Source organism: Hylobates moloch, unplaced genomic scaffold (assembly GCF_009828535.3).
Source record: "Hylobates moloch isolate HMO894 unplaced genomic scaffold, HMol_V3 SCAFFOLD_4, whole genome shotgun sequence".
Classification (NCBI taxonomy): domain Eukaryota; kingdom Metazoa; phylum Chordata; class Mammalia; order Primates; family Hylobatidae; genus Hylobates; species Hylobates moloch.
Window position 1 is genome coordinate 80,145,264 of NW_026652279.1, and position 25,456 is coordinate 80,170,719.

The following is a 25,456-nucleotide window of genomic DNA, read 5'->3' on the forward strand; positions in this document are numbered from 1 at the left end:
CCTGTGATTCTAGCTACTCAGGAGACTGAGACACGATAATTGCTTGAACTCGGGAGGTGGAGGTTGCAGTGAGTCGAGACTATGCCACTATACTCCAGCCTAGGTGACAGAGCAAGACCCTGTCTCAAAAAAAAAAAAAAAAATTTAAAATTAAATGAAATAAAATAAAATAACATAAAACAAATCACCCCACCTTCTTTGCAATGTGGAGCCTTGTATTAGAATGTTGGGCAACTCCCCGCCTCGGCGACGCAGCCTCCCAGCAGCCCCCCAGCAGCCCCCGCCGAGCCCGCTGCCGCCTTTGAGCAGAAGACGGCTGTGCCACCCATGTATGCCGATCTTGGCCAATCTGCTAGGGATGTCTTCACCAAGGGCTAAGGATTGGCTATAAAGCTTGATTTGAAAATGAAATCTGAGGATGGATCGGAGTTTACAAGCTCAGGCTCAGCCAACACTGACACACCAAAGTGATGGGCAGTCTGGAAACCAGGTACAGATGGACTGAGTATGGCTTGAGGTCTACGGAGAAATGGAACCCCAACCATACACTAGGCACCGAGATGACTGTGGACAGTCAGCTCGCACATGGCCTGAGGCTGACCTTCCATTCATCCTTCTCATCTAACACTGGGAAAGAAAAATGCTAAAATCAAGACAGGGTGCAAGTGGGAGCACATTCACCCGGGCTGTCACGTGGATTTCCACATTGCTGGGCCTTCCATCTGGGGTGCTCTAGTGCCGGGTTACAGGGCTGGCTGGCTGGGTACCAGATGAATTTTGAGAGTGCAAAGTCCTTCCTGAGTGACCCAGAGCAACTTTGCAGTTGGCTACAAGACTGATCAATTCCAGCTTCACACTAATGTGAATGACGGGACAGAGTTTGGCGGCTCCATTTACCAGAAGGTGAACAAGAAGTTGGAGACCGCTGTCAATCTCATCTGGACAGCAGGAAACAGTAACACGCACTTCGGAATAGCAGCCAAGTATCAGATTGACCCTCATGCCTGCTCCTCCACTAAAGTGAACACCTCCAGCCTGATAGGTTTAGGATACACTCAGACCCTGCAGCCAGGTATCAAACCGACACTGTCAGCTCTCCTGGATGGCAAGAACGTCAAGGCTGGTGGCCACAAGCTTGGTCTAGGACTGAGATTTCACACATAAATGAATACCGTACAACTGTTTAATTTTAGACTATTTTGCAGCATAGCTACCTTCAGAATTTAGTGTATCTTTTCATGTTGTATGACCGGGATGCAAGCATTGCTAAATATGTTAGACCTCGAGGTTAAAGATGACTCAGCTTTGGGATGTGACCCTTTCAGAGGTACAGAAGAAACCCATTTCCAAAAAAGGTCCTTTCAGTGGTAGGCTTGGGGGGAACTCGGTAGCCCCTTTGAGATGCCAAGTTTCTTTTTTATCTAGAAATGCCTTCAAGTGGTAGCTGGTAATATGTAGGCACTCTGTAAATTCATATTGAGTAAATGAATGAAACTGTGATTTCCTGAGAATCGGACCTTGGTTTCCTAACCCTAACTGATGAGAGGCTCGCTGCTTGACAGTGTTACAAACGCACCTGAATGAGACTTTTTTAGACAGATCTTCATGACCTGTTTCCACCCCAGTTCATCGTCGTCTCCTCTTTTACACCAAATGGTCTGCAGGGTGTGGTCACTGTTTCTTCTGTGCCATTTTGGGGTGGAGAAGGTGGATGTGATGAAGCCAATAATTCCGGACTTATTCCTTCCTGTGTTGTGTTTTTTTGCCCTTGCACCAGAGTAAGAAATAGCTTCCAGGAGCTCCAGCTATAAGCTTGGAAGAGTCTGTGTGATTGTAATCACATGGTGACAACACTCAGAATCTAAATTGGACTTCTTTTGTATTCTCATCACTCAATTTGTTTTTTAGCAGTTTAATGGGTACATTTTAAAGTCTTCCATTTTGAGTGGAATTAGATCCTCCCCTTCAAATGCTGTAATTAACATCACTTACAGAAACTTGAATAAAATATTGAAGGCTCAAAAAAAAAAAAAAATGCTGGGTAATAAGTTACAACCAAAAAACCCTGGCTCTTTTTAAGATGAGACAAACTTATCAGCCACTTACCCTTTTGCCTTTTATCATTCTTTTCTTTCTTTTTAAAATCAGCTTTCTTGGTTGAATGTCATTCTTATTAGTTTATAAATAAGACGCTGTGCAAACCTTGCCATCCATGTGGCCAATTACGTAGGGAAGGCCAAGAAACTTGCAAAAGCATTGGAGGTATATATTTATAATTTGTATACAGCATTAATTTTCAAAAATATTTCACTAGCAGTTGAATAAAATTCCTAACTGGTAACAGCCCAGTTTTAAAAAATGTGAGTGAAGGGATCAGAGGATATGAATTCAAAGTCACTTCTAGCTTTTAAATTTTATGATTTTATTTGATTAAGCATCTCAGAGTTAAGGAGAGACAAACGAATCAACTTCACAAGCATTTACTGTTTGGTCCAACACTGTAAAATTTGATTAAGTAAAGCCCAGACTTGTTGGAATTCATCACACAATGCCATTCACCCTCAGACCTTGTAACTCAAATATGTGAGAGTAGATTGATCAGATAAAATCAATGTGGTCTGAATAATAAAATTTAATTTCCATTTAAAATTGTGTGCTTGTTTATATACAGTTACACTTACCATGCTTCTATTTATGTAGTTATTCTAAGACTGTTCTGCAAATAAGACCTTTGTGTGGTTCCAAGTTCATATTATTTATATGCAAAAGGTTGATTTTGTTTCCTCCATTGTACAGAGAAGGAAACTGAGGCTTTGAAGACATTAAGGCACTTCAGGGATCACAGTAATGTGATCCAGCTTTCTTCTCCTTATACCACATTGTTTTACTTTCATTTTTATTATTATTCAGAATATTCATGAACTTACACAATACTAATTTTGCTAATGAGATAAATGCAAAACTTCCAAGTAGATTCATTTGAAAATCGTTGTAAAGAGAAAACATGCTACTGAAATTTAAGCAAAAAGAAGGCCAAAAATAAGTTTATTTTTCACAAAACAAACCCTACCCACATTCCCTACAGCAGTTATATGGGACAACCTTGCTCTATGATGAACTGAATGAAACAATTTTGGGAAATAATTTTCTCTGTCTGCCCTCCCATCCTCAATGGCTTGATATATAATGCCTTGTGTACAATCTTGTCAAAACATAAGAAATAGATGATATATTTTTTAACACTTCCCTGTCCACCCTGTGATGTTAGAACTCTATGACTCACAGTCTATTCTCTGGTATATTTGTAAAACGACACGCAAAACACAGAAATTGTAGGTCTTGGAGTCACAGAACATCTCCCTGAACAACCTGATAGCAGAATCTCATGCATAAATTTTAATCCCGTTGAATCAATGTTATAATTATTAGGCTTAGTAACTAATGACATATTCACTAGTGTTTGTTTTGACTTAAGATAAAACTCCTTAAAACAAAAACACATCAATAACACATAAAAGATAACTCTGCTTAAAGAAGAAGGCCAAATGCTAGATGTAATTCTTTAAAAAGTCAATACCTAAAATATGGAGTTAAGTCAGCATGTAGACTAAGTAAGACTGGTAGCAATGGAACCTAAACTGGGGTTTTAGATTTGCAGGTAGTATATGGATAATCATTATCAGTGCTTGCTGAATGTTTGTGGTGGTCCCCTCCTTCCAGAAACATAGCTAGATTGCCTTCTGACTTCTTTGTGGTTATGTGTGGCATGTGACTTGTTGTGGCCTATGAGTTGTAACAGAATATGGCATGCATTACTACAGGCTGAGGGATTTATGTTGATACAAAAGCTTCCAGAACTCTCCTTTCCCTCAGCCACTATCGCCAGAGTGTCAACATTCCTTCACCCTGGATACTGAAGGAAAGTTAATACTTATGCCAGAGCAAGGGCCCAGCCAACATGAAATAGGCAGGTAGCCCAAGGACTGATAGGCTTTACACCTTTTTTTAAAAAAAATGCTTTTAAAAACACTGATCCTGGCCGGGCGCAGTGGCTCATGCCTGTAATCCCAGCACTTTGGGAGGCTGAGGCGGGCAGATCACATGAGGTTGGGAGTTCGAGACCAGCGTGACCAATGCGGAGAAACCCTATATCTACTAAAAATACAAAATTAGCCAGGCGTGGTGGCGCATGCCTGTAATCCTAACTACTCAAGAGGCTGAGGCAGGAGAATTGCTTGAACCCAGGAGGCGGAGGTTGCAGGGAGCCGAGATCACGCCATTGCCCTCCAGCCTGGGCAACAAGAGCGAAACTCCATCTCAAAAACAAACAAACAAAAAAACACAAAACAAAACAAAAAAATACTGATCTAGAGACGGAATGGTTGGGGAAGGTAGGGATAGGAAGAGATTTGTGAAAGAATACAGAATTACAGCCAGATATGAAGAATAAGTTCTAGTATTCTATATCACTACAGGATGACTATAGTTAACAATAATATACTATATAATTTCAGATAGTTAGAAGGACCATATGGAATATTCCCAAAACAAAGAAATGATTAATGTTTGAAATGAGAGATATGCTAATTACCCTGATATGATTACTGTATATTATATGTATCAAAACATCATTATACACCTCACAAATATGTACAATTGTTACGTATCAATTAAAAAATTAAATGGAAAAACCACTGACATTTTGGGACTGTGTGTTAACACAGAATCTCTAACCCATCCTGAGTGATAAAAATTAGTACTTGAAATAACTTGTGCTTTATCTTGTTCCTTTCATCTTTATCTGATGGAAAGTGGAGTAGGCTACACCATTTCCACATAAGAAGCATTTTCTTTTATGGATGCAGCTGCTAGGTTCCAATAAGAAATTTTAAGAAATGAAGATAAGCTTTGTACTGTCAGCTATGAAATTAAGCATGAGTCTAAAAGCCAACAGAAAAGGTAAATAAAGGACACAGATTTTTTAGATTTGGTGATAATTAAGATTTCTGAATTTTTAAAATGTGTGTGCTGAATAGTTTCCATGAGTAGCTGCCATATTGAATTCTGACATGTATGTCTCTATTCACTCTCATGGCAGAGGAGGACTGTTTTCTCTTTGCTTAAGGCAGACATTTTCACCCACCAATAGTACAAACTACGTGTACCCTTCACTCAAGACAGTTAAAGTTTAAGAAAATACGTAGTCATTAAACTCTTCAGTTTGCCAGAGGGACCTTTATGGCCTAAGAATGAAAATGATAAATTATCTGACTTGTCTAGTCACACTCACTCAAAAATCTTTAAAAATATATAGGTTTCTATTTTCTACATTAGATAGTACTACTTCCATATTGGTTTATGTGTGAATTGAAAGGTAAGACAAAAAATAAAAATTAAAACACCCTCATTCACTTTCTCTTGTGTCCCTGGTTAGAGACAGGCATATGAGCTTTTCTGTTTCTTTAAATGCACTTCTAAAACTGGCTTCATAAAATGCTTCCAAATAATACAGGTAAAACTCATCATTTGCCAACAATATATGAATGATATGATACAAGATGGAGATCAAAACATACTTGAAACCACTGACTGGTTGTTTTGAAAGTTGTCTAGATATGTAATCACAAAAATACTCAATAAACAAAACTTCTGTTTTTATTTATGTAGTATCTGGTGTTAGATATAAAAATAAGCTGAAAAACATCTGGAATTCAACTGGCTGTCACATATATATGCTCAAGAAGGATAAAAACTTAACAAATTTTAAAATTTTCTGAATCTTTTTTTTTTTCTTTTTTGAGGTGTAGTCTCGCTCTGTCGCCGAGGCTGGAGTGCAGCGGGGTGATCTCAGCTCACTGCAACCTCCGCCTCCCAGGTTCAAGCAATTCTCCTGCCTCAGCCTCCCCAGTAGCTGGGATTACAGGTATGCACTGCCACACCCAGTTATCTTTATATTTTTTGTAGAGACGGGGTTTCATCGTGTTGGTCTGTCTGGTCTCCAACTCCTGACCTCAAGTGATCTGCCCACCTCGGCCTCTCCAAGTGTCTGGTCTCCAACTCCTGACCTCAAGTGATCTGCCCACCTCGGCCTCTCCAAGTGTTGGGATTACAGGTGTGACCCACTGCGCCCGGCCCTGAGTCCTTTGTTTTGAGTGGATGTATTAAAAGATGAAAGAATGATACAGTTGTTTATTAGAAGCAAATGATTATGAAAAAGAGATTAGCGATCCACACTAAAGCATATCCTACTAACATACAACAAGAACCCTGAGAAGTTAAGAAGTTCAGTACTTTTCAAGTGAACCCAGGTGAATTCCCATTTCCTGTAAATCAAGATGACTGTTGTATGGGAACTTTAACACTGAATCCCTTTTGTTCTTAATCACTGACTCAGTGGTTTCAAAACATTTTCAGCAATTACATTCTCACCAAAGATCATGATGATATGATGATCTTAGCATTAGATCTTAGATGAGTTAAGAGCAAAACAATAGAAGCCAATTACATAGCCACATCTGTTTCTAATTGACTAAATCTTTTAAAATCCAGTTTTGCAAAAATACAGTTTATCTGTGGAATCTGACAAATCATGTATAAGACATATCTGATTGGAGCTACCGAAAGCACCGGGATATTTCTGGTGCACATACGATAGTACAGTATTGTTGGAAATACCTGATGTATATAGTTTTGTGGCCTTTAGCAAAAACCAGAAACAAAGCTATAAAGAATGACAGGCAAAAATTATAACCCAGTCAACTAATGAGAAAAAGAAAACATTAGAAATGAATAAATATATTGGGGTAAATCTCTTATTACCAAAATTGATTTTCCCATGCATCTTAGATTTTGTTTTGATTAAATAAATTAAATGAGTCACAAAATAAATTTAAACCTACCCACAAAAATTCATAATAAAATGTATAGTGGATTACTTCTGCTATGACATTTCAGTTCACTCATCCGAAGGCATCTGATTACTCATGAGTGCTTATATTACATTAGCCTCTTCACTCATGACAAAAAGGCTGTATTAGACCTAATCCATTATGGAGTTTCTGTTCTTTTATTTTTTTTCACTTAAAGCTCATCACTACTATCCATGCTGAATTCTATATTAAATAGTAATTCTATATTTAAATAGATATTGTATTGGTAAATCTTGATCTTATAGGGTTGTTCTAAATTATGTTTCATCTATTAAGATATTGGATAACTGCTCTGAAAAACAAGTCTCGAATCTTAAGAGAAACAAGATAATGAAGCTTTGCACCATACCATTTAATTTTGAGACATCTCAATTGGGAAGAAATGCACAATTTTTCTGAAAGACACAATTGCTCTGTCTGGAAATTAATATCTTTCTTTTTCTCTAGAACCATATTTGAACTGAACTTCAAGACAAATAGACACAAGATAAATCTTTTCTTATATATCCTCAATTGCAGGAATTTAATGCTCCAAACAGAATTAGATCCATTGCCTTGCTTTCTTATCTGCTTTAGGGTTCTCAAGACACAGGAATTCATTTCTCCCAAAATGGGTCTTCAAAAACATCTTTCTCAATTTAATTTCTCATAGGTTCTCAATTGGCTGCAACATTCAATTTGAAGGTGTAGAGATTTACTTTTATCGAAAACTTTTTTTAGATACCATCAGGCTACAAATAGGGACTAAATTTTATCAATGTTAGATTTAGCTTTTTAAAGACAATTTTGGAATAAATGGGCTCTTAATTTGAGTTTATGTGTACGTAAAATTTGATATGTGATCCATTAAAGGAAATGTAAAAGAAGAGGAAATTTTCCTCTTTCAGTCACTGAAACCCTAGGAGGGGATCTAACTTTGAATGAAGAATAGCTGCATGGCCATGTTAGACAGTACATAGAAAACAAACTTGAAGCCTTTAAACTTTTTGAATGGAAGAAAGAGCTACTGTCTAACTACCACTTACTTTCCATTTTCAGTTACTATGAATTACATGCAGGAAGACTTTACATTAAGGAATGAAGGAAATCACTTTTGGCATTAATTTATTTTAAGCCTTACTGTGGCTGTTTTACAAGTACCACTGCTTTAAAAATCAGTCAACTCTCTATGGATCCTTCAACAGTGTCACAGACACAAATGTGGTTCTTGCTGATGTAAATGTTTGATTCCTCTTGGATTGTCCAGAGAAACATTTCAGCTAGGTCAATGTCTCTAAAGAAGAGAAAGATAATGTTTTGCCTTTTGCAGACAGGGCAGTTGCCATCACTCATCTTGGAAGAGAGCTAAAAACACTGGACCAGAGATGAATTTGAGAGCCAAGCTCTTAGTAGTAGTGTTGCCAGATAAACACACTTAATCCAAGTGTTTTTATGTACTAAACTTGGCAACCCTAATTATGAGACTTTCATTATCACCAGTGGCTTCTTCCAGGAGAATCTGAATGAAGAAATCTCTCCATAAGCATGAAGGCACACCATAGATAATCAATGGATAGAAGTTATTTTCAGTCCCTCCAGATGAAAACACCAGAATTTAGGAACAACCAACTACAAAAGAATACTTCCCATTTTTTCTTGTAATTGGTATCACATGCTGCATTTCTCCTAAATCCTCTAAATCTGCTTTTGAGATGGATAATTAAGCACATAAACTTATTTCTGTGAATTACGTATTCACATATTTACGTACTGTGAGTATATAAATGTAAGGCTTAATAACAATTGACATTTATTAGAATATATATGAAAGTAAGGGAAAAGGAAAATAAATTACGTTTTCTTAGATTTTAAACCAGTGGTTCTCAATCCTAGCTATAAATTGAAATTACTTGGGATTAAAACAAAACAAAATAAAACAAACAAAAACAATAAATAGCCAAATCTCAGCCCTATAATATGGGTACCTATGCCCATCATTAGTAGAATCAGAATAAGTAGAGTCAGAATTAGAATATGGTGGAGAAAATATTGGACTAAAGGTTTTGGATCAAGACTGAATCTTGGTCAAGTCTTAATCTTGACTTTGGATTAAATTCCAGATCAACCTAAAACCATTTTCTACACGTGTATCTATATAGCCAGTTATTTAACTTCTCTAAGTACAAGTTAGAATCTGAGAGAAATACAATTCTCTAAGTATGAGTTAGAATCTGAGAGAAATACAATTCTCTAAGAATTAGTTAGAATCTGAGAGAAATACAGTATGTCCAAGTAACCTACAAATTCTGTGCACAATATAGGCATTTTAGATTTTGGAAAGCTATGAAATTCCCTGGCCCCACTCGTTTCACTGAAGTTGATAAGTGGTGATTATCTTTAGTATATATCATAGCTCTATAAAGTTATGAAACCACAAGAATGTACAGAAATGGTACCATTTAAATTTTTCAACATACATTTTAGTATTTATGTCTAGTATCTAGCATCCATGCTCCTCTGTTTCTCCTCCCAGGGCTCTTCTATCAGTCTATTTGGATATATCCAGCGTCACTGACACAACGCTGAGAGTCCTAGGCCACTTAGGAAGTCTAGGTTCTTTCTCCCACCTAGACTAATGCCTAGGCTCCCCCGAACTCCTGACTATGCCTTTGGTTTATTTTTATTACGCTTTTATTCATGTATCACTAGAAAACTGATGAAGATATTGTGAGTCAGAATGCCAAGAAGGCCAGGGAATCCAGATGAGATCTTCCTGCCTACATAGAACATGACTAAATATCTGGCTTAGACTTGTTATCTCTCACATGAAAAGAACGATTGCCGCATTTTCCAAAAATCTTAAAATTAATATTTAAATTTAACTCTCCTTATATGCAGATTTAATTTGTAGACTTTGTATAAAAGCGATTTAGTAGAAAAAAAAAGGAAATATGGAAATATCTCCTTTCATCAAGGTAAAAACTCATCTACCCAACTCATATATTGTCAATGTTTTTAATATAATTCAGGTGGTTTCTAGAAGAAATTTCACGTTTCCTAGATTTGACAAAAATATCCCCACTCCTACTTTTTTTTTCTTTTTTTGAGATGAGTTTCACTGTGTTGCTCAGGCTGGAGTGCAGTGGTGCGATCTCAGCTCACTGCAACCACCGCTTTGTGGGTTCTAGCAATTCTCCTGCCTTGGCCTCCTGAGTAGCTGGTGTGATCTTAGCTCACTGCAACCACCACCTCCGGGGTTCAAGTGATTCTCCCGCCTTAGCCTCCCGAGTAGCTGGGATTACAAGCACCCGCCACCACACTCAGCTAATTTTTCTATTTTCAGTAGAGATGGTGTTTTGCTATGTTGGCCAGGCTAGTATTGAACTCCTGACCTCAAGTGATCCACCAGCCTCAGCCTCCCAAAGTGCTGGGATGACAGGTGTGAGCTACCGCACCTTGCCCCCACCCCTGCTTTTTTGAAAAGCCTGATAAGTAGTATAAAGAATGGCAGGCCTTCGTGAAGAAGCCAGCAATGGGAGCCATGGGTAAGGTTGCCAGTAAACTGTTTAAAGAAACATGTCTTTGGTGATAGCTTAGATTGTCCAGTTCACTGCAGCCATTCACTTTGACTTTATTCACTTCACCCCTGTATGCTTTTGTGTTTGCAAGCCCTTAGCCAAGATGGTAAACTCTACTTTAAAATAGCTAGCTTAATTTCTAGAAAACATTACCTAATGTATAATTTTCCAATATTAAATAAAAAGTAATATTAATGTTAGGTTACATGGTTCCAACAAAATAAATATTTCTTTTTGGTCACAGACAACTCACCAGTTTGGCATCTCCCTATCTTTTTCATGCCACCCATCAGCATGAATTAACGAGGCCAGGATGCATGCATGAGGCACTTGATTTCTTATCCAATGAAGGTTATATAGCACAAGCACTAGAAAGTGCCCTGTTTCTCAGACAGCTATGTTCTGCATGTTAAAGGCTGCAATTGTTCTGTGAAATAGTTTAAGGTGACAAGGTTTCTATTTTGGCATTGGGAAAGAGGTGGCAAGAATGCATTATTAAATTTTGTAAGGATAACTAGAATGAAAAATGAAATTGTGTATTGTCAGATGCAAAGATAATGCCTTTTGTAAACAATGCTTTTGTTTCTAAAGGAAGCAAAACACTATTAGCATGACATTTAATTTTCAATTTAAGAATTCTAGAAAAAAATGTTGGGGTAAATGATTGCCCAGTTCACTGCAACCATTCTAAGATTACACATTCCTCTGATTTATTTACTAAGCTGTGATATAAATGAGTATTTTTTATTGTAGAATCATAGTAGAAAGGTAACTTTCTCCCATATATGGACTGATATAAGTTTTATGTTATGTGGTATATGTCTCCATCTTTTTAGACCATGATTTTATTTCAAAATTGAATTTGGTTTCTAGAAAATAGTTCACTGGTCTATTAGTGAACTTACCTCTCTAAGACAGGGTCACACAGGACTTTTAAAAATATGTGTTTATTTTAACAGAAGCTAAGATTTTGCTATAGAAGAAACACTTTTGTTGCATTTTACAATTTAATGTGAGATATATTTCATCAAATTAACTATCATAGTTTATATCTTTGAGTTTATACATTTGCATTGCTTTGCCCAAATAATTGAATGCTTTAAAAAGGTGTATATGAATTCATATTTTATTAATAGAATTGTATTTCACATGTACTATAAGAGTTTTCAATTAAAAGAAACCATGTGAGAGATTTGTAAAAGGGAGTTTTTAATCCAATTAGAAAAAAAAGTTTCAAAATTTTTAAATAGGATTATTTAAACATTCAAGACTTACATAAATATGTCATTGGTTACTGAATATATGAATACATTATTATAATAAATTTATTATTTCATCAAATTTCAAAACTAAGATAAAACATTTATTATCATTCAATATTTAAGTGATTTTTCTTTCTATTGTTACTTTTTAAAAGAAGAGGGAAAAATAGAATGTCTAATTATTTCCTAAACTGCAAATATTTTTGTATCTCTAGATTTGTTATTTTTGTTTATATAACAAAAAAGAAGCTACCTGAAATCAGTATATATTACAGAAAGTCTTCAAAAGAATAAAAGGGCAGAGACAGACATACATATTAATCCTTATGTAGATATTCAGGTTCACTCTTGTTCAAATGTTAGAAAGCTAATTTCATACTCCATCTGGAGAATGTTGAATAAATTTAAATTTTTAGTGCTATTGTCCCATGAAAGAAGTCTGATTATTTTTCAAAATTCAAAGATTTTTTTGGTTTGTTTTCTTTTCCTTTTTTTGTGACTTGCACTTTGACAAATGACAAAATCGGTGCAGAACTTGGAGGAAAGGTGCTACTCTTCAGGCTGAGAAGGCTTCCTTCCATAAGCTTTCATTTAATTTTGACGATGACCATGCGAACATGGGGTGAATTCACAGATTTTAACTTAATGCTTCAGAGTCTCAGATAAAGGGGGAACAGACAATATCTCAACACCACAGACTGTATCCTTCTGTCCTTTTTACATCCCACCTGAGAACACCATCCTCAAATGTGTCAGCTTAGACTGTTGATGTATTGCTGTGCATGGCACATTCTGGGACCTGGAAATGTAGGCAACCTTCAGTTTTATAGTCTCACACTCAGAAAAAGCAGTCAGAGTGATTTGCTAGGAAACAGAGTGAAGAATGCTACCAAAAGGGCAGTTGAAATCCCTTGTTTTGCCCTCTTTTGTGACGGCAAAGGCAATGTTTAAAAATTCCACATTGACAATAAGGTGTTTATTGTACATTTTAACAGCCACACTTGAAGATTATTTATTTTTCAAATGTTACAAGAGTACAAATCTCCCTAAAAGAAAAATAGTCTTCTGCTTTTGTTGCGCAACTTTTCAAACACAATCGTACTTAAATTAACTCATTGAGGCCAACAAATAGAGTCCTTATTGAGCAAATAAATATTCCCAAAGGGGTCAAAGAGGTTGAAGGCAGGTTCTTTTAAATACCAGTCACAATAAAGCCCAAAGAGAAATAAGTAATGCAGTACAGAGAACTGCACCTGGTCATGTTTAGCTTAAAATACTGCAGACTTAACAAACGCATTTATCAAAACTACAGCTTACCTATGTGTGCTCTCCCTAACTGACACATCACAAACAAATTTACTCCCCTCAAAGAACAATCTGCTAAGCACAATACGTAGATACACACACTGGATCTATCATGCTGTTATTCGACCAGAAAAGATCAAATTTTCTAATACAAATAAAGTGGAAATGGTTGTTCCAATTTAAGGTCCATAAAACACTTATTAAAGATAAAAGCAGGTTATTCAGCAATATTGGCCTTTGTGAGATGCGGTATGTGCCACAGAATGAAATAGAAATTTCAGTGATGGAAAATCATTCTCCTTCCCTCTTGATAGTATAATAACCTTTTAAATCATGTTTGACATTTGTAAGTTGAGTGAGCTGGCAGCCCTGAAAAGCCTCTGCAGTAATATATGTGGCAAACCCTTTCTGGAGCAGTAATCTCATTGCTGCTCTAACGGCTCTCACTTCATGTGGCCGACTGGGCCCCAAGAGACATATTTGACTCTGCCTTTCTCAAGCCACTGGTTGCTAATGTTCCCTATTATGAGGAAAACAGCACCGTGCCTTCAGGCAATGGCCACTCTGCTAGAGGTACCATGACCAGCCAACCTTCTGCTGAGCTTTTTTGTTTTAAACTATTAAATATGCACATGCTTTATACAAAAGGGGTTCTTTGTGCTTCAAAACAACAATATGACAGCGATATTTACTCTGCTCCAATTGCTAATCTGACAAGCTCCATCTGGTAAGCAGACCCTTTATCTTCTCATCACCCTAAATCTCTGAAGGAAAGTGGACACTAGCGGCATATGTCCATGGCTGGTCCTTATGCTTAATGAGGTAGAATATTTATAGGTTGAAACTTTAAGGACACCTAGGAGATGTGTTAGTTGATGTTGAGAAAGAAAGCTATCCCACTAAAGAGAGCTACATGAGTCTATTTTCTGTCACACCGCATTTCATTTGGAAAGGAAGCCCCGCACAATCTCTTACAAAGGTGAAGTTGAAATGTGATTTTTCTTAAAATGTTTAATAATCCTACAGAGCCACCTTCAATGTCCCCAGATACATTTCTGCTTATCCCTAGCACTTGCATATATATATATATATATATATATAATATTTCATTGTCAAATAAAGATTGAATATATTCAAGATGTACATGATTATTTTATTTTTATGTATACATATACACGCACCTTGTGTAATGATGAATACAATCGGATTAATTAACACAATCACCACCACCTATTATGCACAAAATATGGTCAAAGTGTACAAACTCAGTTATAAGATACCCGTATATTTTAATTGCCTTGTCTTTATTCTCTACTCAAATATAAGCATTGTAAATGCAATAAATATATATTATTTCATAAGTCTACACAGTAGATGCTCTTTATATTAGTCATTTGAATAAATGTATACATTTTCACTCTGTTATGAACACAGAATACTTATATTTCACACAGGAATAAATGTGATATCAAAACAAACCTACCTTAGCCCCAAAATCAAATTTATAGACAGGTTATTTTTGTCTTCCATAGTTTATCATACAGCTTCATTCATCTTGACATTTTTCAACCATTCAACAACTTAACTAGGGAGTGTCCACTCTGTGTGATCTGTACTTAAATATAAAATATTCTAGACATTCAAACTTCCAAATTAATATGGTACTCCATACCTACAATTTAATCTATGGTGCTTTGTAGCAATATAGAAAGAACATGGCATGGAGGTACGGTTATACCCACATGCCCAGAAATAAATGTGTAATTTTAGAGAATTAGCAAGTTCTATCTTTGCATTTGGTAGCACATTAAGTCCCATGAAATCCATCTATGAAAGGATTAATTATAATTAAAGCTGATGTGCACATATTAAGGAAATAAATATTAGTGTGTTTTTCTATTCAAAGCTGATAAAACATCTGAGCAGTAAAGATAAAATATTCCCTTACTCAATTTGTATTTTATATACAACCTAGAGCCAACTTTATCCTAGGGGATTTAAAGTCATCTGAGACTTTGGTTCAGAAGTGGGAAATAAATGATGAAATTTCCTTGGCCATTTTCTGGGTCACTTTCTCAATACAAAGGTCATAGCCAGCTGCTGTTGCTGCCTTCCAAGTCTATTTAATGTATTCCTCTATCTTTTTATCATTTAGAGGATATTTAATGTATTTTCCAATAGATACCTGAAATTACAGTTGACTCTAAAACCTCTCATAATAATCAAGTGAGCTGGAACATGCTAAATAAGAGATCTGGAAATTTGGCATTATCACTTAGATTTGGTGTCCACATGAGTATAACCTTCACGAATTTCTAGCCAAGAATGCATATTAATTACACAGAAATACACACAGGTACAATTATTGGTTTAATGATCTTATTTGCTGAGCTAGTATGGCCCATAATTGTTTAGGGGTGAGACAAGGAAGGTGAGCAGGTGGAAGACCTAATGAAGACAAATAAGGCTTTAGTCAGAAGAATACTAAACGTGCATTAAGGGCGCACCACAAACAAGACACTGTTCTAAGTAGTTTATATGTATTAATTAGTTCAATCTTTGCAACCACCCTATGAGATAGGTACTATTAATATCTTTATTTTTTTATTGAGAAAACAGACTCAGGTCAGGTTTGGTGGCTCAAACCTGTAATCCCAGCACTTTGGGAGGCCAAGGCAGGAGGATCATTTAAGGCCAGTAGTTTGAGACCAGCCTGGGCAACATGGCTAGATGCTGTTTCTATGGAAAAAAAAAAAAATGTTCTTTACTTAGTTTCTATGGAAAAAAAAAAAAGTTCTTTACTTAGTCAGGTGTGGTGATGCACACCAGTAGTCCCAGCTACTTGGGAGGCTGAGGCAGGAGAATTGCTTGAGCCCAGCAGGTCAAGGCTGCAGTGAGCCATGACTGTGCCACTGCACTCCACTCTGGGTGACAGAGTAAGACCCTGTTTCTTAAAAAAGAAAGAAAGAACTTTAAAAAGAAAAAAAAAAAAAAAGGAAATTGAAGCTCAGCAAGGTCAAGTAATTTCTCTGAGGACACACAGCAAGTATGTAACAAAATTGGGAAGCTTAACTCCAGAGTGATACATTTAACCACTACAGGGTGAATTTAGTAAAAGAGTTACAATATTTGAATGTTAGCTTCTAAAGTAAAAAGAAGGTATCATTTTAACTATGATGAGAACAAAGAGGGCTACAAAAGGGATTTTTGAATTGAGTGTTTATGCCTAACTTTTCAAATGAATGGCATAGGCCATTTAATTTTGCTTTGCTCATGTGAGAATTTAGATATCGACATCTATATGTATGATAGGAACATTTTAAATATTTGATAAGTGAATGAATTGATAATTGAATAAATATATAGATTGCTGTATATTTATATTATTCTATAATTTTGAAGTAATACATGCATATGCAATTTCAGAAAGTGACTGGAGTCTTCATATAAGTAGTTAGGAGCCACCCCTGCACATCATTTCATAAATTACACTTAGCCAATGCAATTTATTATATTATCAGCTATGGTGGGAATTGTTTTAACACCAGTCTCCCCCACAAGAATTATTCTGATAATAATATTAGTAATAATATTAGGAAATTTGGACTCTTTAAAAATCTTATGTAAAGCCTGAATAAAATCATCTTAGAAATCTTTATTTTTTAAAATCAGCAATATATATTTTCAATTTAAAAATATGTCTATTAGGCCGGACACAGTGGTTCATGCCTGTAATCCCAGCACTTCGAGAGACCAAGGTGGGTGGATCAACTGAGGTCAGGAGTTCGAGACCAGCCTAGCCAACATGGTGAAACCCTGTCTCTACTAAAAATACAAAAGTTATCTGGGCATAGTGGTGTATGCCTGTAATCCCAGCTACTCAGGAGGCTGAGGCAGGAGAATTACTTGAACCCAAGAGGTGGATGTTAGTAGCCAAGATCATGCCACTGCACACCAGCCTGGGTGACAGAGTGAGACTCTGTCAAATAAATAAATAAACAAATAAATAAATAAATAAATAAATAAATAAATAAATAACTTGTCTATTATTTCAGTTTAGGTTTAAAATAAGACCCCCAAGTCTCCTATTTTAGGTAGCTGCCCCTAAATGTCTCCTGTAAAGAAATTCCAGAGACATCCATTACCAGAAATGTTGAGACTTTAATAAGAAAACTGATGCACAGAGGAGATAGTGAGAAAGTAAAAGGTCACAGACCTTATTTAAAAAGTAAGGAAATATAGCCTAAATGGGAAAATGGCTAGGTTTATATCCCGCAATTTCCTCTTCCTCTTATCAACAATTTATTTTTTTTTAATTTAGTCTGTTAGCATCAGTATTTTTGTAGCATAGCAGAGACAGAACTAAAAATTCCAAAGACTGATATAAAAATAACCTCTTCAAAATTAGAAAAAAAGAACAGATGGGTTGGGCTGCTACATTCATGCTCTCTACATTTTACTAAATGTTGCTACAGGAGTAACTGTCTCTTTGGGTCCCTGCCTAAATATCCAGTTACAGCCTGAATCTTAAGGTACTATCGATTATTTTCAATTCTGAGTAGCTGCTCTATAAACTAAATCAACTCCCCAAATAACTCTTTCTCAGAATAATTTTTGGAATATGTGAGGCAGTATAGCAAATGATAAAACTCTAGGCAGAGTCTAGAGTTTGAGTAAGAGCAGTAGAAAAAAAAAATGATTTCCCTACTGCATAATTTATGTAATTCTATGTCAATTTCTCTTTTGCTCTAAATCTATGCTAACCTGCAAAAGTGATTAAAGTTACAAAATTTGCATTTATGGACCTGTTTTACGTATACAATATATAATATGTATGGCAGATTTAAAATTTTGGGGAGAAAGAATGAGGTATTTTTTTTCCAAACTATGAGAATATGATGAGTGTTATGGAAATATTTGCATCCCATATTTATTTTCATGACTCTGTCTTCCCTCCTGTTACCCAGGCTTAGAATCTTTGAAACCAACTTGAGGTCTCCATTTCCATTCTCTTATTTTTATGTAGCTGGCAGACATTGCCTGCCACTCACTGCTATATCGTCCCTCTCTGTTGTAATCTGGATTATTATGGTTGTTCCTCTGATTCCTATTTTCAATTAGTCTGACCTGAGATTTTGCAATCATAATCTAAGAAGTCTCCTGATATGGTTTGGCTGTGTCCCCCACCCAAATCTCATGTTGAATTATAGTTCCCATAATCCCCACATATCATGGAAGAGAACCAGTGGGAGGTAATTGAATCATGGGGGCAGTTACCCCTATGCTGTTCTCGTGATAGTGAGTGAGTTCTCGGGGAATCTGATGATTTTATAAGGGGCTTTTTCCCCTTTGCTCAGCACTTTTCCTTCCTGCTGCCATATGAAGAAGGACGTGTTTGTTTCTCCTTCCATCATGATTGTAAGTTTCCTGAAGCCTCTCCAGCCCCGTTCAACTGTGAGTCAATTAAACCTCTTTCCTTTATAAGTTACCCAGTCTCAGGTATTTCTTCATAGCAGCGTGCGAACAAACTAATATATCTCTAGGCTTTCAGTCCTTCTTATCTCCAGACTACTCTTCATTCTTTCTTAAGTTGCTTTTCCCAAAACACATCCTGATACCACACCTATCTATTGCATTCTTCTATCCCCCATTTAAATGTCAGTTTAAACATATGTAGACTAATATTTTAGAATCTAATTCCAACTTGCCATCTCAACTTATATTTTAAAAAATGTTTCACATCCTGTTAAAAAGCACTAATTTTTTTCATGCATGCTTCTCTTTTTCCCTCTTTCTAAATGCTTTCTTCCTGTTCCTCATTATGTACATCCTACTTATCATTCAATATCTAATTTAAATTCTACCTTTTTCATGAAATAATCTTGACTCTGGCAATTCTGTTTGCCCTAGAAGATGAAAATAGCCCCTCCATCTTATGAAATGCCCTGGCTACTGATTTTTTCCAGATCTCACATCACTTTCATCAGTCAGTGTTTTATCATAATTCTGTACACGTATATCTTATCTTCCATATCGACTATAAGCACCTTCAGGGAAGGGTCTGTTGCTTTATCTATTCCACAGTGCCAGGCACACTCCCATGCACACAGGAGGCACAGATGAATGAAGGAATGAATAACAATTTTGTCTGTAACAGAGAATAATTTAAACTCATCTCCTGAATCCCAACCAAAGGTTTCTGTTCACGGCTCTGCTGAGGATAACTTGCTGTTAGTCAGCCGTGATTGTTACAGTGCAGCTATTACAACAGTGCACTTTCCCAGCATCAAATAACCCTTAATGGTAGTTTCCCATGACTGAAGAAACCTTCTCCCACTTCAGTTCAGTCTCATATTTTGCCCTGGTCTGAAGGCAGCATGACAGACTAAGAACACAAAAGACTCATGAGTGAGAGAGTCTGGACTCTGGGCATTGCTCTCAAGAATTTCTTAGCTTGGCAAATCATTTCACTTCAATTTTCTCATTTGTTAAATGAGGGGTTGGGATTGGAGTTACTTTCCAGCTACGAAATTTCATGGAGGCGAAACTTTGACCTTTAGAAAATCATTTTCCATGCTTGAACTCCTAAGAGTTATTAGTAAATGGCCCTCTACATTTCCTGGTGCTAGTTGGTGTGGTTTTAGTACTTATTCTAAGTTTTAACTTTCAGACTTTGTGTGAATATTATTCAATTTATGCTGAGAATTTTTCTTCATCTATGTCACAACCTTCAGAATTTCCTTGGAATTCTTCACCCAAAAAGCTTCATTTTCACTGAATCCTTTGACGGATCCAGTGACACTCATTGTTGGCTGAGGAGGCTTTGCAGAATAACCCACAAGTGCAATGCCCTACTGCTTAGGTAGCCCAGCCACTGATGGACTCATTCAGCTGCTGCCTGGTGCTGAACCTTCTCGGCCCGTGTCCAGCGACTCTTCCTACTCTTTGTGACCTCTGTTAGCATGCCTCCTCATGTCAATGGGCCTTCTATCCCGGACAAAGTCTGTTTTCCTCCTTTCTACCCATGTTCAAGGTCTGTTTCCTTCCCTTTCTACTCCATATAAACTTCCTTTACTTCCTTTGTTTGTCAATTTCTTCTTCCCTTAAATGTAAAACCTCTGAGTGTTAACTAGCGTCTAGAAAAGCAGAAGCATTGATACAACTGTGTGGGCTTGACACAACTGTGGGGAAATAATCAGAACCAAGTGTTAGAGGTACATGTCTTTAAAGTTAGATCCTAGAGACTGACTTTTGAAAACACAACACGGGAAATCTGATGTAGCCAATGGCAAACTTCCAGAGGAGGCAAGGTCTCCCAATTTCATCCATCCCCCAGCATTCCCCAGGGAGTTTCCTTTAACTGGATCTGCCTGTGAAGGACTCAGCTCTATTCTGTGAAGGGAGTGCACTTAAGCAAATACCTCAAGGTGTTCATTTTAACTTCCTCTCATTTTCAAAAATCAAGAGATTCTAGTTTATTTCTAAGATCAATATGCCCAAATTTAATTAAATCCAAAAAGATTTATCCAGCAGGTGAGTTGTTATTAACTCTGGCTAAATGTTAGAAACACCTAAGGAACCTCAAAAATTATGCTTAACTATCACTCGTAAATTGACTAACTTGAGCCTGAACATCGGTAGTTGTGAAAATGTCCCTAGGTGACTGCCACATGCAGCCGAAGTTGAAAGCCCACTGCAGTATAGCTCATCTCAGATCCACCTGTGGTGGCTGGAAGATCCACAGTTGAAGACTGATCTAATGACTATGGACCATCTTAGACTTTTAAAATACATTTTCCAACTCTGTGATAACTCCAGACTAAAAAAAAAAAAAGGAAAATATTTTAGTTTCTCCATGAAAAACTAATTTCAAAAAATCCTGTCCATTTAAAGATACATACAGATAAATAAGTCAAAGTATGCAAGAAAAGCAAAGTCAACACTTCCATGTTTTTCACAGGAGGTGGTGGAAAGACACATCCACTGAAAGACTTGAATGGCTTCTTGCTGCTATTCAGCAAAGCACCAAACCAGTATAATGGCCTACAAGCATCTTCTTGGCCAGCTCTTCAGTCTCATGTTGCACACGCCTCTCTCCCAGCTCCCTCCTCTCTTTGTCCTACAGGAGCAGCAACTGACCTTGCAGCCTTATTAAGATTTTGCGTCATCTTACCACAAGGCCTTTCCCATCTGCCTAGGATATTCTGATCAATTGTTTTCAAACTTTGTTACACATCAAAATCATCTGGGGATATTCTAAAGGTCTCAATGTCCAGGTAATACCCTCAACAATTAAATTAGACTTTCTAGACATGGGACTCGGGTATCAGTAATTTAGGAAAAAAAGCAAAACAAAAGAAAACAAGACAAACAAAAAACCAACGTCTGAGGCAAGTCCAATGTGCAGCAGTGTGTGACTTCGTGGTCTAGCCTCAGCTTACCCATTAGCTGTCAATTTTACTTTATGTCTTTAGTGATCTAGCCTCAGCTTACCCGTTAACCGTCAATTTCACTTTATGTCTGGGGTGATCTAGCCTCAGCTTACCCGTCTAACCGTCAATTTCACTTTATGTCTTTAGTGATCTAGCCTCAGCTTACCCGTTAACCATCAATTTCACTTTATGTCTGGGGTGATCTACCCTCAGCTTACCCGTTAACCGTCGATTTTACTTTACGTCTTTCTCAATTGTCACTTCCAAGGAAACTTACCTCAATTTACAATCTGGCTAAAAACTTCTAGTAACAATCTCAGAATATCAAGCACCTCCCCTCACATCAGTGCTCATTTTACATTTAGTTGTACAGCCTATAAATAAACTTCACCCAACTTCACACGCCAGACTGTACAATCCACATATCAAGTGCCTGTATATGATTTTGTTAATCATAGTATCCCACTCCCACTCACAACAGGAACAAACACACAGAAACAAAACTCACCAATGCCCAGACTCTTAAAGTCATAATACATACAAATTTACTAAATTAGCCCGTCAATATAGAGGTCTCACATGGTGCTGTAAATATATTGACAACTTTGTTTCCAACTTTTAGTGATAATTTTACTAGATGTGATTGTACTGATAAATTATATTCACCATGATAATATAATACAGTGTTATCACACTTTGAAATTCTGGACCCAGGTATAATCAATTTGTATCCATATGCTTGAGTAGGGTCTAGTCTCCTTTATTTTTTTCCTCAGTACAAATGAATGCAATCCTCTAATTGTAGATCCGTTGTAACACATTCTGTTAATGCAGTTGTTCAGGAAAAGTGTGATTCCATTTTTGTTCGGGTGTATTTTGTAAAAAAAAAATCTGCCACGTTGGAAATTTCCTCAGCTGTTGGTTCACAGAGGGTGTCAGACCTGTGGGCTGTCACATGGTCAAATAGGGAAAACAGCACAACAGGCATGTTAATTAGTATTGCATAAGCACAGCCATCATGAAGGCTAATTGCTTTGCAGTGGCAGTGACCATAAGACACAAAATCCATACGAAGATTTGAGTCTCCTTCCAGCTACATGTCCAGAAAAACAGTCAGAACAATGAAGACTTTTCTATCCAAAAACTTGTATGCTTTTAAGCGTGCTGGCTTAACACATCAACTACTCTACAGAGAAGTGTTTGTCAGTTTAATGTTTTTGCCCTATGTTAACACCTCTCTACCTCTATTCTCTCCTACCCACTACCATCATCCTTTCCACACACATTTTCACTAACAACGGTTCCTCTGATTCCTGCCATCGAAACTAGCTCCCACAATTTCTAAAAACAATTTCATGCTTGGTCAGCTTTGCAGTCTGTATTTGATCTCAGTGGAAAAAGAGAAAGAACAAAATTCATCATTACACACATAAAATACCCTGTTCCTCAATAAACCCAATAACTAAATGAGAAACCTAAGAGTTTTTCATGAACCTAAATTACTGTACACTGAAATATCTACTTTTAATCAAATCTGGGGTGATTCAATGAAGATCTAATAGCCAACTGCCAATTTTATACCTAATATTGTCACTGATCCTAAAGGAAAATAAAATGAAATCTGTACGTGGTTATTTTACCAGTTTCATTCACGCTCAGGTTAATTTAATTCAAACTTTCGAGGAACAATGACTGTCAATTACATTAAATTATACTCTAGGGAAAGGCCTTCTGAACATGTGGAGTACAATCTGCAAAAGAAAAAATAAGACATCAAAGCACTTCGCTGATCTGAATTGCAGTCATCCTTTAGAATGGCATCCTGAGGAATTCTGAAAGCAACGGAATCTATGAGAAACTCTTCTCAAACACCTAAAATCCTCTAAGAATCCATCTCCCACATATAGAGCTACTTGCTGAATGTTTCCTTAAGTTTTCTTCTCACAGAATGAACAATTGAGTTTTAACGGTCTAAAGATGTGGAAGAAACAATATGTGCTTCAAGATCTGAGGAAGGAAAATAAATTCAGAAGTATCTGGGGATGGTGCGTTTCAAAAATAATTGCAGCTTTACTTTTGCTCTTTTTAATGGAAAAAAATGTTGTATTACAAAACAATTTGAGTACAAAAAATAGGGGGTTATAGGTTTCAAGGAATAAGAATAATTCCTGTAGCTGAATTCAGAAGTCTTTTGAAAGACAAACGATGTTAAAAAAAAAAAAAAAAAACCTGTCAATTTAAAAAGCATGTTGCAATTCTACTCTGTAAGATTTTTTGCAAGGGCACAAGTCTCTAATGGTAGCCTGTGTGCATAGAGGGCTGTGTGTGTGTAGGAGCGAATGTGTTAGTAAGTGTGCATATAGCATCTTACTTAAATTCTCGTGGGTTTATTTCAAGAGCGTAAGGGATTGTGTGATGGATCAATTCCATAAAACAATGGCTTATGAACTCCAGATGTAATGCTTTTTGCACTTTGTCTAATAAGCAGAGGGATTTGTCAAAGAGAGCCTTCTTTTCTAAGAGAGCTCAAACGAATGGCAACCTCTATTTCTAATCTGTTTAGAATTCCAAGTTGTCTTTCACTTGTACAAAGGAGTGAAACCATTTGTACTTATATCTTAGCAGCGTATTACTCAACATCTGGCAAAGCCCAAAGTTCTGAAATATAATTTATACAAACTCGTGGCCAGAATGCCACAAACAAATAAGGAAAAGTAGTAATGTGTCACGTATTTTTCAGCGTAGACTTCAAGAGTAATAGACTAAATATTTATTCAATATAGTTCTGTGAAGGATAAGGGAAAGCCTCATGAAGAAAGCGGAAAACGGTTTCAGCATATGGTTTAACAAACACAGATAAAACAAAAAGCTCTCTCAAACTGACAACAGTGGTTATAAGGAATATTCCACATGGACGATGTAAAGAAGGCAATTTTATAATGTTTGCAAAGTTCTTATAAAAAACTGCGCCATAGGCCTGGTGCGGTGGCTCACGCCTGTAATCCCAGCACTTTGGGAGGCCAAGGCAGTCGGATCACTTGAGGTCAGGAATTCGAGACCAGCCTGGCCAACATGATGAAACCCCATCTCTACTAAAAATACAAAAATTAGCTGGGCGTGGTGGCATGTGCCTGTAATCCCAGCTACTCGGAAGGCTGAGGCAAAAGAATTGCTTGAACCTGGGAGGCGGAGGTTGCACTGAGCAGAGATCACACCAATGCACTCCAGCCTGGGCGACAGCGCAAGACTCAAGCTCAAAAAAACGAAACAAAACAAAACAAAACTGCTCCATAATTTTGTGTTTCTAGGCTTCCATTACTTTGGGGGTATTTTAAATTCACTATTTATTGACATGGAAGACATTCATGATACATGATTGACTTATGGAAACAGGGTATAAAGTAATGTCTACAACAAGCTTTCATTTTTGTAAAACACACTGCTATATGCATATGCGCAGATTATTCACAGATATAATGAAAGTTTGCAAAAAATAACAGCAACATTTGTTACCTCTGAGAAGGGAACGGGTTTCCTAAAGGTTAGGGTAAAATAGAGACTTGATTTTCTCTTCATAGCTTTTATGCTTTTTGGTTTTGTATTACATAGGGCATTATCTTTACAAAAATAAATAACATTTATTTTCTAAACTATATTTTCTTGCTACTTAAACCTATCTATTAAGACCTGTGGGTTTTTTGTTTGTTCGTTTATTTTTTATTTTTATTTTTTTGCCTTGTCTTCATGAACATGTACATAGTTTAGGAAAAGGAGTGATATAAAATAAAATTCAAACAGAACTTTGGAGAACAGCGTAATGATACGTGTAAGACAGAGAGTGAACGTGATCTATGTATCTCATTAAGGTCATAATACTTTAGTTTAAAAAAGCCTTCAGGTAAAAGTGGAGATCATAGGATTTATATAAAGAGAAAAATAAAACGTCATTTCTGTCAAACATCATGTATTCA

At 36.6% G+C, this 25,456-nt stretch overlaps 1 protein-coding gene and 1 pseudogene across 6 annotated transcripts in view; one reads left to right on the forward strand and one right to left on the reverse strand.

Annotated features, from left to right (window-relative positions):
- The window catches only part of ROBO2 (roundabout guidance receptor 2), a 635,780-nt gene that overhangs the window by 348,293 nt on the left and 262,031 nt on the right, over window positions 1-25,456 (reverse strand). The window lies entirely within an intron of this gene.
- LOC116466504 (voltage-dependent anion-selective channel protein 1-like) lies at window positions 332-1,164 on the forward strand (annotated as a pseudogene).